Raw genomic sequence first — 17,501 nt, 5'->3', positions numbered from 1 at the left:
TTTTCTGTGGATGTTGAAGATTTATTTTATTCTGTGCCCTACAGTGAGTTGTTTGTAGCTGTAAGAGTTGCTATAGAAGAGAGCGGTGCTGTTCAATTTCAGAACTCCTCAGGGGTTTCAGTAGATAATTTTATGAGGATACTTGAATTTTACCTCAGTGTGACGTTTGTCTCTTACGGCCTCTTACGGCAACAAATCTTATCGCCAAAGACAAGGGATCTGCATTGGATCCTGCGTAGCGCCTGTACTTACTAACATTTTTCTAACATCTATTGACCGCGCCCTTGAACTGAGTTTAACGGGGAAGGGGGTTCTGAAAGTTTTTAGGTATGTTGACGACTTCCTGGTAGTTTTTAAAAAACAGAATGAGTTGGCTGTGAGCACTGTGTTAAATACCTTTAAAGATATGGGAGGGGGACTGAGGTTCACGCATGAGCTGCCTGTGCGGGGTTCTTTACAGTTCTTACACATAAACATCAATGTGGGTGTATATCATGCATGTTGGCAATATGCACCGCGAGCACAGAAGCAGTTACTATTGTATGCTTCGGCTCAGTCGAAAACAGTGAAATGCGCCATTGCCAAGCTTTGCCTTGAATCGGCTCTCATGAAATCGTGCTGTCATACTATGCAAGGGAGCTATGACACGCAGGTTGACAGATTACTTTCGGCAGGGTTCCCAGGCACTGTCATCACAGCGGTTGCTGAAGCCCTCTTACAGAAGATAAAAACCATCAAGTTGCAGCAGCCATGTGTCAGCAGAGAAACGGCTGTCAAACCGGAGGTTGTGCCATATGTGCACAAGGTAGCCCACCACTTGAAAAAAGTGGCTAACAAACATGGCGTGCCGGTTGCCTTCTCGGCCCCATGCAAGATGGCCCAGCTCTGCGCGCGAATTGCGAGCAAAGACAAGAGTGGTTGCCGCGTCAGACATGCAAAGAAGTTTACGGATTGCTGCATTCGGGTGGTATATCAGATACCGCTGTCATGCGGGAAGGTCTATGTGGGCCAAACAGGGCGGTGCATAAATGAAAGGGCAGGTGAGCACGCGCGCTCACTGAAAGACCTAAGTGGTGCGCATCTTCCTCAGCACTGCACTGAGTGTTCTGACTGCCCTCGAGCGGCAGAACATTTGCCGCAGGATAGATGCCAGTCCTGCAAAAAGTGTCAACCAAGGTTTCATGAGATAAAGATTTTGGGCAAAAGCAAAGATACTAGGGCAAGGTAACTACTGGAGGCATTTCATATAAGGAAGAGAGGCGTATATTGTGTTAGCGATACGTCTGTGAATCTATACAAATCGGAGATGGCATATCTTGAACGGTACTGTTGATAGTGGTGTGTGTGACCTGGTATCTGCACGTGATCGGGTTCTTTTCCATATATTTGCTGCGCTGCCAGTGAATAAAGTTAGATGAAGTTTAGCGCTAGTCCTGTGTGCCTCTGTCTTGTGTTCGTCTTGGTCGCGCTACAGTTCTTTTGTTACAGTATGCACCATCTAGCCCAACAAAAAGTTCTTCTAATCCATCTTCAAACCTTGTGAAAGTCCTTTTGTGCATTCGAACGGGCACCTTGCAAAAGACAGCAATAACATATGACATGCTTATAGCTATCAAGGGCACCTCATCATTTATAACCGATATATGATGGCATAACTACAACGAAAATTATATATTGCACAGGCGTTTGACAAGACTGGATTAACAAAGTTTATTTAAGAGACTTTTTCATTAACATTGCCGTAACGACCAGAGACTGAGTTAACTCTTACAGCTTATTTATTTTTACTCTGAAAAAGGTAGTGAGAAAAGTTATATCTGCCTTCTAGCCATGCGCAAAAAAAAAAAAAACATTGCGTGCAACATCAACACACGGAGAGTGACAGGATGTTGCTTCTACCAAGAACATGTCCCTCTTTGGCACCTTTCTGTTATTTGTTGCTTGTATATGCAACAGCTGTTTGTCCAGTTCTTATGCGCAATTATTCAAACAGCACTGCACATATCACCATACTTTGCTCAGTCAGTAGACGCTAAGATCACAGCTCAAAGGGCTATTGTCCACCATGACATGAAAAGATGATGGTTTGCAACTGCGTATTAAGTATAGTTTGCTGTAGAAATTACCTGTTCACTTTTGTTAAGATGACGGTTATGCCAGGACATAAGGAAACAAAGTGGGGGCTTTGATGACTGGGCAAAGCTAAATACATCCTTCAGCAAAGCAGGCACTCTGACTCCTTGCTCGTTGGAAACCATTATGCCAGCAGCTATCACGATGCCCAACAACAGTGCACACTGTGAATGCCCTTTCATTTAGACATGACAAGGAATCATTTGGTTGAAATACAAGCAATAGAGTAATAAACAAATTGCATTCTTTGTAGAAGGAGTACTGACGCTGCACAATTGCATAAGAACAATAAATATAAACATGATGAAGGCTACATCAAGCTGCGTGCACATCTCTGCATTGTTTGGAGCGAATCCCTCGAACAAGGGCAGCGACGTTTCAGTTCATTTCTCTTTTAATTATTGTCCTTGTCTGCTGCTTTTTACATCACAGGCTGGCAGATGAACCATGCGGCTAGTGATTTCTAATGAAAGTAGCCGGCGAACACACACACTCTTTCGTCCACTGACGTGGTTTCGCGTTGCAGTTCCACGCCCTGTGGCAAGGCCGACCGGGTACTTTCGTGCTGGGCCACATCTTCATGACCTACTTGTGTCATACATCGTCGGACTTCGCAATATCCATTCGCGCGCGTGCCGTCAGCGGTGGCGGCTGAGTTAGCGGGGGGGATGGCGGGGCATCCATAAAGGGCGGGCGAAGGGAACCGGCCGCCATTGTGGTGGGGAGGAAATGGCGGCCGCCGACGTTGATGAGGTAGCGTCAAGAAGGGGACGTGGTCGACAGCGCTACAACCAGGTCGCCGGGGGACGACGGTGCAGGCACCACACCGCTGTTGCTGCTGTGCACGAATCGAGGGTGGTGGTGGTGGTGCAGGTGGTGGAAGTGGCGCAGGGGCATCATGGCTGCTGCAGCTGCCGCCCTGGCGCCGCAATCATGCGCGATGTGTTGGGGCCGATCGTGCTGGCGTGGGAAGCTCGACAGCGGAGACCGCGGTGGCTGCGGGTGCGAGGGCAACGGAGGCGGTGATGTTGCCGACGGCGTTGACGACTGGTGGCAGTGGTGGTGGTGGGCGCATGGCGATGTCGCGGGTACCTTCGCGGGCACTGGGCATGGCACCGAACTGGAGCTGGCACTGCTGGAGCTGGCGCCAGTGGCACCGCTTGCCGAGACTCCGGGGTTAGAGTCTTCGTCGCCCCCACCCGAGGCGTGGCGCTTGATGCGACGTTCCCTCTGGCGCTCGTTCTTCCACCAATTCTTCAGGCTGTTCAGCGTCACCTTGGGTCTGTCAAAAAAATATATATATATATATATATATCAGACGATCAATGCAATTCATGAAGCAGAGTACACATTAGCATTAGTGTTCCCCACTGACAGTGGCGGGTGGCATGATTCAGTGCATCAATCACTGTATGACACGCCGTATTCCCTCGCCACTCTCCCCGCCCCTTGACTGTGGCGAACGTGGCTCCCCTCTCGCCACCAGTCACTTCCCACTATTTTTACACAGTGCATCCCGCAGAGTCCCCTCTTTCCACGTTCCCTTGCCCTCTCCTGCTAGCCTTTCCCCTCCCCCGAGCTTCACACGTCAGGATACAATGCTAATTGGTGAGGTTCTAATGCTAACGCATTAAAAACAGGCAAATGGGGTGGGGGTTCAGTAGGAGATATGTATGTACCCTCCTCGTCATTGTCTTGCCAGAGGGAAACATGCTCCTAATGCTAAGTGGCTACGAGTACATAGCGGGGAACCAAAGATTCCAAAAATTCGGCTGCTGACCAGAAGGATGCGGATTCGATCCCTGGCCACGGCGGTCGCATTTCCGTGGAGGCAAAATGCTACAAGCTCATGTACTGTGCGATGTCAGCGCACGTTAAAGAACCCCAGGTGGTCGAAATTTCCGAAGCCTTCCACTGCGGGGTTTCTCATAGCCTGAGTCGCTTTGGGACGTTAAACCCCATACACCTATAAAACTAGAAGCCTAAAGATTCATAGACTGATGATTGGTGGCGGGTAACATCATCAAAGGAGAACAAGTAGCACAGCCTTTTAGACAGGAAATCGAGGCACCGCATCGCTCCTCGGCTTCCTGCCCCACCACGCAGCTAGAAATGTGATAATGACTACCTGAACTAGCATCAAGCCAGGCAGTTCATTGCTGTTATATCACCTCCTTGCAGTAAAGTTCGGCTGACGGATTTGTGCTACAGCCCGGTGCAACGCAAAGGTTGGAGCACCCGCAGCCGCAGCGCCAAGAACTGCAAAATCTAAAAGCTGACACACGTGGTACTAATGGCCAGTCTCAAATTTCTAATTATAATAGGGTGCCTTATTGTAATACGGCCGTTCCTGACTACCCTGTTCTCCCCTTAGAAACCGTTCTGTTAACCCAAAAAGCGACGGCGAAATCGAATTCAAAGAAGCAGTGGGAAAGTCAGCTGCCCTCCAGAAGCATCGGCCATCTCCCCATCTACCCCCCCCCCCCCACCCCCCCCCCCCACCCCCCCTCACCCAGTAAATGCATTTCGTTAGAGTAAAATCATCAAAGCATTCATTGAAGGTAAATCCAACTGCTGCCGCAGCTTTTTCACTTCAGGTTTCATGGTCGTCCTCTCAATTTTTTATCGTTCATCACTACTGCTAATTTTCCTTTCTACATCTCGCTGCGCTGTCCTCAACTTAATTTAAACCCTTTTCGTTAAATTTCGAGTTTCTGTACCCATACGGGAGATCCCATGCGGATATGTCAATTGGTTACTAGTCCGTGATATTGGGCACGGAATGCAATTTTCACTTCGTGCCAGCATGGCTACATGCGAGTACTGTTTCCGCAATATTGGTGTGGGGCGTGTGCTTGCGCATGCGCACGCGTGCTAAACGAGTGGACGCCCGCCCACAGCACTGGACGCAAGTGTAGGCATTATGGCGGCTCACTTGTTTCGCAGGCGCAGGGACTCGCAGTTGAGCTGGTTAGCGAAGTCCTGCAACTGCAGGTTGGTCGGGTGCGGGCACTGCCTGTACCACTCGCGCATGCGGGGCAGCTCCGTGCTCGAGTGGAACGTCATGCGCCCGTCCTGCGGAGGCTTGTCCTCGTCCAGGAAGGTCGACGCCATCGCTGGGAATTTCGCGAAGTAGATTGACACCAGGTCAGGAAACCGTTACGGTGCACTTTAAGCACAAATTAGCCTCTATGGCAGCAAAAAGGTCCTCTAACGCACTCCTTTTTAGGATCAGGGTATGCTGCCCAAGTCCCGGGGCAGATTTCAATCGTCGCCGCAGTTGAATCTGCGGCGATGTGCAGTTGCTGCACTGAACAGCCCTGCATTGTGGCAAAGCCTCGGAACTACCGTAAGTCCATAACGAAGAACAAGTATACGGTCGTTGCGTTTTCTTTCCGGCCAGAAAAAAAAAAAACAAGGCAAAGAACGAGTGAAAGAGGGAAAAAAAGCTACGGGAACGCTTAACTTACCTTAGGAGCGGAATGTGATAGCATTAGATTTCACATTTGTCGCAGCTTCTGTTGAAACTAACTTGTATGCTACGCTGTGCCGGCGTTTTCTTCTGATGTTTTATTTCGATTCTCTGTCTAGGTTGTCTAGAAACCAGGTTGCTCACAACCCGGTGAGCATGTTGTGGTGATGTCACAAGGTCATGTGACTTCACTCGAGCGATTATTAATTTAACTGCAGGTTGCTCACAATGCGGTGGCTAGGTTGCTATGACTTCACAAGGTCACGTGACCTCACTCGACCAATCGGGGTAGCCTATCAAAGCAGGTGGTGGCGTCACAAGATCACGTGACCGCCCTCGAGCAGTCGGCGAATTTTGTGACACCGGACATCGGCCGGTTTGGGGTGACAACTCTTAACGCTACCGCATTAACTGCCGTTTCGAAAAACCCACAGTCGGTAATCTCACAGGTCTGTTTTGCTAGAAGGGCCACAGGCAATGACGTCACCATTGGCAACACCTGCGCGTCCAAAAAGAAATATGGTGAATATGAGGCAGGCCTTGCGGGCTCAAATACTTTCAAAGCTGCGCTGATGGCGCGCTGAAAATGGAGCAGGGTTTTTAGCATCAGAGTTCACGAGGTGGCTACTTTTCTGCACGATACGGGCGTTGCCGGAAGTGTGCGGACAATAAGCGCAAACCGGCAGAAATATTTCGGATCACGTTGTTTCTTTTTATTTAAAGTCTAAAAGACTTACAACGTCATATGCACTAACAAGGTGACAATAGCGAAGCAGAACTACACGGATTAGTACTTTACTTTCGTGAGTTTATCTGCGCCCATCGTAGCTGTGCTGATCACTGAAGTCCCCGGTCCCACTGAACTCCGCCCAGTCTGATCCGCTCTCGCACGCTCACTCTGCAGCCGCGCGGGCCACTTCGCTTGGCTCACCTGGCGAAGACTGCCGGTACTGCATGAACCAGCGCCCGAACTCTTTGCACTTCTCCGCGCCCAGCTTCCCGCTGAACTTGTTGTTCACGATCGTTGACAGCAGGGACTGCGCCACAGGAATTCCGGAACAACGATGTGGCTAGCAGTTTGAGCAGATACTTCATTGCGTTTTGCAATCGCTGGTCAGCAACCGTACGGTGCTCGGTGCGTGCCTAAAACTCAATGGTTGTTCTCTCACAGGCATTCAATGAACTTTTGCTAGATTTAAGACAGCGAACCAGCGCGGTAGGGGGATGTTAGAGGCAGACAGAAAAGATGTATCTTTGAAAACTGTATGTTTGTATCCCCCCTGCAATTATGCCTCCACGACGCTGCAGGAAATGTGAATAAATAAATAAATAAATAGACACAGTGTTGTGTGCCTGTGGCTCTTTGATCAGTCTCTTCTACGGCATTTCGGTTCGCTCCATTTCATTAGCGCACCGACGATGTCGAGCTGTACAATTATACATAATACACTGCTTTTAATGTAGACACCTGAATAGAACATGCTGAAGGTGAGCATAGAAGTTCGCTCTAGCAATGGTCACAGTCCGCCAAAATCTAAGTGTTAACGTTTCCCTGCTCGTGAATGCTCCTGCAGAGCAAACTCCAGCATCCTATGTAATCCTGTGTACGACCTATACTGTATGAACTTCCGAATCCCATTGAAGAGCATCGCCGATGTCCGTTATAAAGGCATCAGGGTTGTACCGTGCAGTGAGCAGCGTATGCTGCAATAAACCTAGCCGCTTACCTGCTTGAGCGGGCAGATCTTGGCCAGCTTGGACTGCGACATCTCCCTGAGCAGCTGGATGACGGCCGTCTTGACACTGTCCATGTTCCACATCTCAGGGTCGGTGGGGATACTGCACACGCACGGGGCATGCAGGACTTAGTTCGCTCAGTGGCTCTCAAGTGCGTCCGCTCTGAGGGGAAGCTCGCCGTGGCGAACAACAAGAGACGCTGAGGAATATGCGCTAAGAAATTCTCGTAGGGTGCGCTAAGGTGTGGGCACCCTCCCGGTCACTATGAGTGGTTTGGTTCAAGTTGTCAGAAAACATGCCATCTCGCCGAGTTCTCTGTTTTTCGAGGCCTGCTATCATGTTGACCTACTGAATTTGGGCTGGAGGACCGCACGGGAAAGGCTGAGTGGGAGGTCTAGTTCTTATACCAGTGAGACATGCTGCTTTACATCGACTAATATGTATGCGTGATTTTCACTGTCATTTTATTTGTAGGTGCAAGATTTCGCAACTTGAAACTCTTGGTACACCCCCCTCCATCCCCCTGTCAAAGAGTGTGTCCCGCACCATTCAGGTACGACGACTGGCACTTGTAAGCCCAAAAATGGATACTTTAGCTAGTGAGGAAGTCACGAAGGGTGTCAACCAACTGGGAGAACTGTGAAAATCGGGAATTCTCGGGGAATTTGGACAATCGGGAAGAACTCAGGGAAAACTCGGGGGATTTGTGCTTATATCAGGGAAAATTAGCTGCACTTCTACTTAAAATGAACTAAAGTCGCGATAATGCTGCCTCGTGTAAACAATGCGGACTGGCATTGCACGGATTGTCTAATGCGGCGTTACGTGTCCTCTCCTCAGTGACCGCCTGCCTCCAACGTTGTGCTGTCAAGTGGAGCATCCCAGCAAGGCGGCAAAAAGCTTTGCCAGCGGCGCTTCGAATTTCGAGGCGCGCATACATCGAAAGCGGCCACTTTCCCGTGCTTCCCTGGTGCTGTAGCCGACGGCAGAGCGTGCGCTTCCTACGGCTCACACGTGCGCTGTTCGGCGGCCAGCGGCCTCCCCTTGTTTTCCTGCATTTCCGAGTGGACAGCTCCAACAAGGCTGCAGAAAACGTTGCGAGAACTTGCGATGCTTCCGATTTCCAATGGGAGCAATGCAACTTTTCCTCCCTGCGCATCGCCTTGATGGAAGCGCCCATTTCTGCCGCCGTGGTTGCACGCACACGATGAAGGCAGCGCAGCTTTGGGAGAGGGGGAAATAGTTCCCGACGCTGGCAAAGCAACGAATTCTGTCCGTACTTAGCTGCGCAGTTTTGAACAGACTTCGTTTTAATGACTGCTGTGGTGCCGCAGGCAAGCTGTGTGCGACGGGTCAAGCATGACGTCCTTCACGCGCACTTTTGTTCAGGACTGGACGAATGCGAAGCATTGCGAGTTTGCAGCCTGGATTAGGCCTGTCGAAAGTAACCTGAACGCTGCGTACTGTGCGCTGTGCAGAAAGCAGTTTTCGTTCAGCAACGTAAGAAGAAGAGCAGTGACAAGTCACGCTGAAAATAAGAAGCGCCGACTGGCCATTACCGGAGCCAGGACCCTCTGCAGCCTCATTTTTGACACCGCCGGCCACCGCTGTGACCAATGCCAAGCCAGTGTCGTCAGTTTCTGCGCATCCTTCAAGTGCTTCAACTTCGGCGACAGACGTCCAACCCGGTCGTACAGCAAAGGATATCTTTCAGTGTGACTTGGTGATAAATGCTGAAGCGATGTGCTGTCTCAATGCTGTTATGACGCACACATTACTCCGTGCTGCCGTGGCATCGGCTTCTCTGTTGCCTTTGATGTTCCCACCATCAGCTACAGCCAAGAAAGTGCAGCTTGGCATACAAGGTATGATATACTATTGTCTGTGGCCTCGCACCTTTCTTCAAGGAGAACTTCGTGTCGGAAGCGAGCCAAGGACGAGGTGGCATTGGACGAATCGTTAAACAAAGTTGTACAAAAAGAGAAAATGGACAAGTTGGTTTGCTTTTGGTCGAATGCAGAGCAGACCGTGAAAACCCGCTACTTGACGTCATGCTTTCTGGGGTGCACGCGGGTGGAAGAATTGGTGTCCGTTTTTAAAAGTGCCACAGATGGACTCTCCCGATCAAAACTTCATCAGATCTCAATGGATGGCGAAAAATAAACATAAAATTTCTCCGTGAGATCAGACAAGAACTTTGTGAATCAAGCGAAGGCCGTCGTATTCTAGAAGTTTGTAGCTGTGTCCTTCATGTTGTGAATGGCGCTTTCAAAACCGGACACGCGGCAACAGGTTGGCAACTCGTGGAATTTCTTCGGGCTTTGTACAACTTATTCACATGCGTACCTGCCCGACGCACTGAGTACGCACGCATAACCGGGAGCAGCATTTACCCTATGAAGTTTTGCGCTGTGCGGTGGCTTAAAAATGTTCGTGTAATTTGAACAGCTGTTGAGATTCTGCTGTACCTAAAAGTGTACATCGAGTCGTGTAGAAACGAGGACAACCAACGGACCACTGCCAGTGAATGCGTGGTCGAGACAGCCATTCGCAATCCTCTGCTGGCTGCAAAGCTAACCTTTATGCTTGGCATTACGGAGGAACTGCAGCCGTTCCTGGCTCAGTTCCAGACCGATTCACCTATGCTTCCATTTCTTGGCACAGCATTGAAGAACCTTCTACGATCACTAATAAGTAGAATAGTAAAGAAGTAAATAATAATGGCGGTGGACAGTCCGTTGAAGTTGATCAAGGTGGACATGGACCTGACTGCGAACGTAGTTGCGACGCCCAAGGTTGACCTTGGGTTTGCTACGAAGAATGTGCTCCGAAAAGGCCCCAAAACTTTAAGATTTGGCTATCCTTGGGTTCAGAAGAGACTGCGCAACTTTCGTGAACTTCGCCAAAAAAGATCGCGGAGAGGTCGCCGTTGAAGTTCAAGCTGGCGAGGGTATCGTCATCTCTGGATCCCTCATGCACGCCGATTCCCAATCTCGGGGAAGAGCGTCTAAATGATACACTCGAAGAAATATACACTACTCCTTACTATTTAAATAGGATTAAATCGGTGTTTTTATTTTTTAACATGCTTACTGGAGAGTGATAGCACAGGCGGCATTGTGTCAGCCTGTTTTCGCATAAAACAAAGTACTGTGCCACTCAGGGAACTTTACAAATGCACTCAGGGAAAACCTGGAAAACTCAGGGAATTTGGAAACGTCAACTTGGTAGACACCCTGAAGTGGAGAGAAAGGGCTGCTTATTATACTTTTTTTTATGAAATGTTGATTCCGCATTTTATACCCAGACATTACTGTTTGCTTGTGTGTTTCACGGTACCATTGTGGCTGTTATCATTTGTTCATTTGTACGTCACGTATACTTTATGAATGGAAAAAGGAGCATCAAATTCCGTTTACTGAATGCAAAGAAGGTGTTGTGTACCGAATTCCTCTGTCGTGTGGAGAGCACTATGTAGGGAGAACAGGTAATTGCCTTAATAACCGCCTTAGAGAGCATAATCGCGATGTAAAAACTAAGAACGAACAAGACTGACAACTTGTAATTCATTGCAACACATGTAAAGGATGCAGGCCATTTCTCCATCAGTTATTTTTGGTGCGAAAGCACTACTTCACTAGGTCCAACCGGCTCACCGAGTTTGTATGAAACTTAACCTTGAGGGTGACCTGAGCAAAACCTAGCATAGCAACAGCCCATGCAGAAATAAAACAATTATTGCCGCGACTTGGTTTCGAACCCTCGGCGGCGCGAACAGATCAGTTTCGCTGGCCACTGCACGAGAGCACTATATGTTATATCACCGCAGCCGATCACGCCTTGTGTTAAACTGTTGTTGTTCCCCTCAGAAACAACAACAACAACTAAACTGCAGCACACTCTCGCGCTGTGCATTGCTCATCGTCGTCTTTATCAACTTCCATCTGCGGCGCGAACAGATCAGATCAGCTTAACCTCGAACAGAGCTTAACCGGAGTCTATTTTCTCGCCAGATGAGCCAACGACCCAGCAAAGCAAAACTATAAGCCAACCAGGCTAAATACATGCTTTCGCACATCTACTTGGTTTAGCTACATTGAAATTCTACCAATTTTTTAGTCGGAAAAAGTAGTAAGGATAGGCGGACACAAGAAACTATCGAAGCGGAAAAGATAGCTAGACTAGGAAGTGCTTCCGTGAACACATTATAACTGTCAGTCTCAAAAAAAAAAAAAAAGAACTTGCTGACCTTCGTTCTCGATGATTACATACATGTGATTTGATGTCGCGGCAATGCAGCAGGTATAAATAGTTAGTCCCCCCCCCCCCCCATTCCTCAATAAAGCTGCTGGAAGTAAGCGCTGTGTGTGTCTATCTAGTTCACATCGCGTTCACCGTCCCTTGTCTTTGGATGCGCTACAGCTCAATAATTTTCCGAAACCTATGCGGCCGTTGGAGTTTCCGAAAATCCTGCACACACACACACGCGCGCACGCACGCACGCACGCTCTAATGAAGTAAACTCGCAAATGGTCATCGAATAATCTTATCGAGACGCTCCTCATATTTGCCGGAGATAAACGGGTTCGACTGCGACCAGGTCTAGCTCAATTCGAAGTGGCAGCTGCTTCGAGCCACACGGGCGCACAGAGCGCCACATCTGGAAAGGTTGGACAAGGATTAATCTGTGAACAGTGACCTGGGTTCTTCCACTGGCGCCCCACCGCAAGAACGCACTGCATTCGCCGTTCCACTTCGTAACGACAGCCTCGGCGTCCTGGGATGCTTGCACCTCCATCTACTATACGTCTGGGCCACACAGCATGTCTCGCTCAAGTCCGGCTGCGCACCACCACTTCCCCCCCGAAGGTCATTTGCTCAATCCGATCGCACTGATACCATGATCAGTGAGCGCGATTACCACCCGTAGATAGTTTGTTCCAACCCTTTAGATTGCCTTGCGTAAGGAGTGGGCACGTTATGCAATGTAAGGAAGTGTTGCACCCATCAGAGAACTAGGTATCCCCCCGTTAGGGTTCTTGCCTTCTCCAACTTCCGTTCATGCTTTCCGACCACTCCCGGATCGTCAGACTCGCGTTGCCATTTCAAGCGGGGTTGCTCGTTGCGATGCGCCCGTCGCTCTTCGTCACTCAAGCGATGAGACACCTCATCTACAATGCTGTGTGCAGTCATGATGCTAAAACAGCGCAAATAGACGATGGAAAAAATTGGAGGACGCTTAAGCTCCACCTTTAAGAGTGGAACGCGACAGCGTGTTGCAGCACTGCCAGGGAGTCCACGGAACGCCATCGCCCATTCGGCGCGACGCCTTGCCCATTAGACAAATCGCACTGCTACGTATGATGAAACGGACGCGCGGAGCGGAAAACCATGTAGAAGCGCTGCCAGGCGCCTTGCCGAAACGCGCGGCACTCAAGTTGCAGTCGTAGTTCGTCGGCACATCGTTCTCGACAAACCCGATGCCACTAAGGCCAGCAGTTCTTCCTCCTGCTCCTATCCTCCCCGTGCCAATGTAAATGGCTATCGAACCAAGTATGGAATGTGCGCCATCCCAAGCAAATTCAGCATCAATAGGAGGGCTGTCATAGAATGTGCTACACCTTGCCTGCCATGGTTTTTATGCTTGAATTCATTTTCAACGACAAGATAAGCTGCATTTCTTTTTAAGTTCACCTCCGTCAAATTACAGCTGGAGTGTAAGAAAGGGACAAAAAGTAAATTATTAAGTATAGGGCAATAATTAGTAACTTTTAAATGCAAGAATAAGTATCCAGTTCAGTTTACACTCCAATGTGATTTTAGCGCTCCATGCATCTCTCAGGAACAGGCCAACAGCCTCTCTTCAAATAAAGCTCGGTCCTCTTTAACTGGTCAAGTTCATGTATACGAATTGTAAGCGTGTGCAACTTAAGAAGCAGACTGAAATTTTGCACAGATGTTTTCATGCATATGTTAAAAGATTCCTAAGGTGCTTAAAAAAATTAAATAACCTTGCACTCTGCACTATAGCAAACCTCCTACTGTGTTGCTTCAGCACTTAAAAGATCCTTAAAGCAATTCCCAGTCCCCGAATTGCTTGAACTTGTGGGAGCCATGATGCCTACTGCTCCTAACCTAGCACGTTCGTCACACGCCGAGGTAGGAGTAGCATATACTACCTCTCAAAACTTGTTTGGGTTAGATGCTTCGAGCAAAAGGCAATCACTTTCATAAGTGTGCTGCTCGAAGATGCTTGTGAGCCAGCCACAATGCTATGGAAGCTATTAGCTCAATCACATCAGTTCTACTCCATTGACAGAAGTTGTGAGATGGATTGTAGTAGTACTGCAGCCCACAAGTTCTAGACGAAATTTAATAGCCTCTCTCTTTAGCATCAGCATGCGTTTAGATTGGGGGCATCCACCCGATATATGGGTGGCTACTGCTCTACACAATTGTTTTTTTTTTCTCCGAGTCCTGCTATTTTCACTTTCTTTTTGATGTCTGTGCTCAAAGCCTCCACTCTCCTAAATAGTATAGCAGCTCTGTTCTTAATCCTCTTGGATTGCACCGATTGCAATAAAAATAAAAGACTTACTCTGTATGTTGAGCCTTTGTGATGGTACTATCAGCAATGAATGAAACGCCAATAAGAGAACTCAAGTATGCATGGAACATGTCACTTCTTTCTGTCAAGAAAGGTTTAATCACAAGTGCACATATAGTACTACAGCCAAAGTCAGAGAAAAATGAAGACGTGAATAAGCACAATATAGCATAAGCATTAGATGGCATGTGCTTGTAGTCAGCACAAATGTTTTCAAGAGTTAAGCAAGCCACATGTCACACAGATTTCAGGGAAGTAGCTCTTAAATTATGGCATGTTTTGCAAACACAAGGTGTTCATCACCTATACCGTGAATTGCAAAGCTGTCCATTCCAAGACACGTCATGTCAGTTACAACAGTCCTTTGTGAAAGCTTCCTTACCACATAGGCATGAAAATGTTCATCAAAGTGCAATGTTTCAAGCTTTTGCACGATGAAAAGCAAGCAACTGCTTGCAGAATAAATGCCAGTGAGCAGGGCAAAAGTGGGCAAATCTGAAGACGCGTCTATGACTATGATGCTACCAACAGCATATGCAGTACCAGTATGACAGACTGATTTGTGAGAAAAAATCTCTTTGGTGCTCATACCATTTGCAGAGAAATGCAGTCTTTCGCATCTAAGTGCAAATCTTCAAAGATGACAAATTTGCATCCCACTGTATGCTCTAATGTATCTCTCGGAGCATGACTGCAGATACATCTCATAGAGTTGGTGCTGGCTTGAGTAAGCGTCATATTCTTAAAGCACTTTAGCTTTCGGGCCAAGTCCTTAAAGTACTGATGTTTTGCTTCATATTGCACGGCCCAAATATTGGCAAGTCGGCCATACATAATCATGTATTTTGGGTAGTGAATTAAAAAGTGCAACTTGCAAGGTACAGCTACAGATGGAAAAATTCCCTTGAATTCTACACAGAAACATGTAATGAGGTGCTCAAGGTGGGCAATATGCTCCACCGTAACCTGTCTGCTTATAATTATGCCAACTATTCTTCTTAAAAGAAGGCACAGTTCCCACACCTCTTGTCTTCTTGGAACCAACTCACCCACATAGAATGGCAGGTATCGAAACAAGCAATAAACTTTGGAGGCACTTCCTTTGATGGTCTTTTTTCGTAGCATAGCCACTGAAACCAATTCAGGCTTATTGCGCCTATCACTCTGAGGGTAGGAAAATCCAGCAATGGCAGAGTTTAAATGTTCTATTGTAAAAAGCCCATCTTTCACAAGACAAGAAATGGCTAGCTTCAGAAAAAGTGGAAGGACACCTTCATGCGAATCATGCATAACATCAGGAGGAAAGTGCTGTGTAGGCTGGAAACCTCAAAAGTGCACACCGCAGTCGCTGCGCACTCCATACAGAGACAAGGGGCTCAGTCCACGGGAAAGCAAGCTGAGATGCTGGTCATGTACTGCTGGTGTTCTTTCAACAAAGTCTGATCGCCGCTGTTTTCTAGATATTTCATCACGCAGTGCCATGCAGTGCTGGCATATTCTGCCATGTCTAAAACTGCATTTAAAGCCACCAAGCCTGTGTAAGAAAAGATTGTCACCAGTAAAAAAAAACACAGATCCTGTTCTGACTTCTCCATTGATAACGATTCCGACAGTTTCAAGGGAAGCTATGTCGTTACATAGAGGCTTCAGTATCTCATTCAATCCATACTTGGCCTCAAGGGTTTCTTTAGCAAGCACTGCCAAGTGGATAGATGACAGCCGTGACCTTGCATTGACTGGAGCATTCAGAACAGTGTAATAAACTGCCATTATCTTGTGCCTGCCACGCCTGCTTCCAAGGGGATCATAGACCTCAAACTCATCGGTATAAAGTTGAAGGCAAATTTTTCTTGTATCTCCTTGAAAGAAGGCATGTTGTCGAAATGCACTCCCGTCAAACACATCAACAAGGTAATCTCCTTGCTTTGATTGATGTCTGGAACACGCATCAGCCAAGGACTTTTGAGGTGAGTACTCCACAACTTTCAGTACTGGGACATAGCTGTAGGTTTCCTGTTTTCCACTTGAGTCCGTACCAAGAGAAATAGTCTCAGTTGAAACAAATGGCGGAACATGTTTCCAGTACTTTGACGCTGGTGTTCACTCAGGAGACGTTGTAAATCAGTTTCAATAAAAGAACTGGTGTTTCTGGAGGTGCCCTCAGATGCCGTGGATAAGAAATGGTCTGAAAATGATTTCAGGTACATAACAAAATCAGTTGATATATCCTGGAGTGTTATACTTGGAAGCCGCTTTCCCTTTTTCCATTTCAGCTGAAGGAGGGCAAACTGCTTGAAAAGATCTGGATGTTCACTAAATGCAGCACCTGCCTTGGTATGGTCAGCTTCTGCACAGTTAAGATCACTGTTGCTTTCAATGTCACCACTGTCTTACACCCTTGCAAGTGGAACCCGAGATCCTTATCACTGCAGCTGTCCAAGCTGTCCAAATGATGCCTTGAGACATGTTTCCGGTATGCTCCATATGCTCTAAATGTCTTCAGGCATCCCTGCGGACCGCATAGGCAGTTCCTTTCATGGCCATGCGCTGCATGGAAGTGTGGAAAGAGTGATCTCAGTGTCACCTCTCTCTTCCGACATTTGTGGCACTGAAAGAAGCGCATTCCGGGTATCTGAAAAGTATCAAGAGGCATGTATACCATATTTCATTTGCAAGTTTTATTAATGCCTGATTCCAAAGTAGCAAACAAAACCAAATCCAACACATGACGTATGGTGCTAAGAGGTACTAAGGAACTGTTCTCATATTCTGAGGCTCTAATCCTTAATTCATGGTGCTAAGCACCTCTCATATTGCTAGAGGTAGTATTGTAACAGCATGCGCATCCCCTTGGCTGCCGCAAGAGGGGGGGTTTGGTCTAGCAATCATGGTAATAGCCTCCAGCCATACTAGCAGCAACCATGGCGTTTAAAGCATGATGAGTTTCTGCATGAATTAAAGGCAAGCCATGTGATGCTCTCCATTAATATTCCCTCTGTTTCAGTGCAATGTCAGGGCACATTAAAGAACCCCACCCTGTCTAAATTGATCCAGAGCCCTCCATTGTGGCAATCCCATAGATAACTTGTTGCTTTGGGATGTTAAAACCCCCAATTCACAATTTACAATTCTTTAACTCCCAGTGCTCAGAAAGCCAAAACGATAGCATCAGACCCACAGCCCCAAATTGCTGCTGCCCAAGCAGCAGAAATTCGGTGTTTGGCAAAGCATATATTTTTCATTTTTATGACTGTCGGTGATTGCTGATGGCATTCTGAACAACTATTTGAATGTGCGCCCCCTACAAGCAACTAGGAACATTAAGTAACGACACCCTAATTTAATGCGCAATATGCAGCGTCTTGTTGCATGAATATTCACTTCTACAGCTGCTAGTTCATTTCATAAAACATCTAGCCGTGTTTCTTGATAAAAGGAGCCAGCGCACTTCTATGCATAGCCAAAAAATGAAGGTTAACGCTCAGTCACAGGTTGCTCCAGAGAAACTAATTTCCCTGCACTTGCCAGTTGCTTCAGAGCTGGTCAGAGTAG

Source organism: Amblyomma americanum, chromosome 4 (genome assembly GCF_052857255.1).
Source record: "Amblyomma americanum isolate KBUSLIRL-KWMA chromosome 4, ASM5285725v1, whole genome shotgun sequence".
NCBI lineage: Eukaryota > Metazoa > Arthropoda > Arachnida > Ixodida > Ixodidae > Amblyomma > Amblyomma americanum.
Note: the sequence above shows the minus strand (reverse complement) of the source record.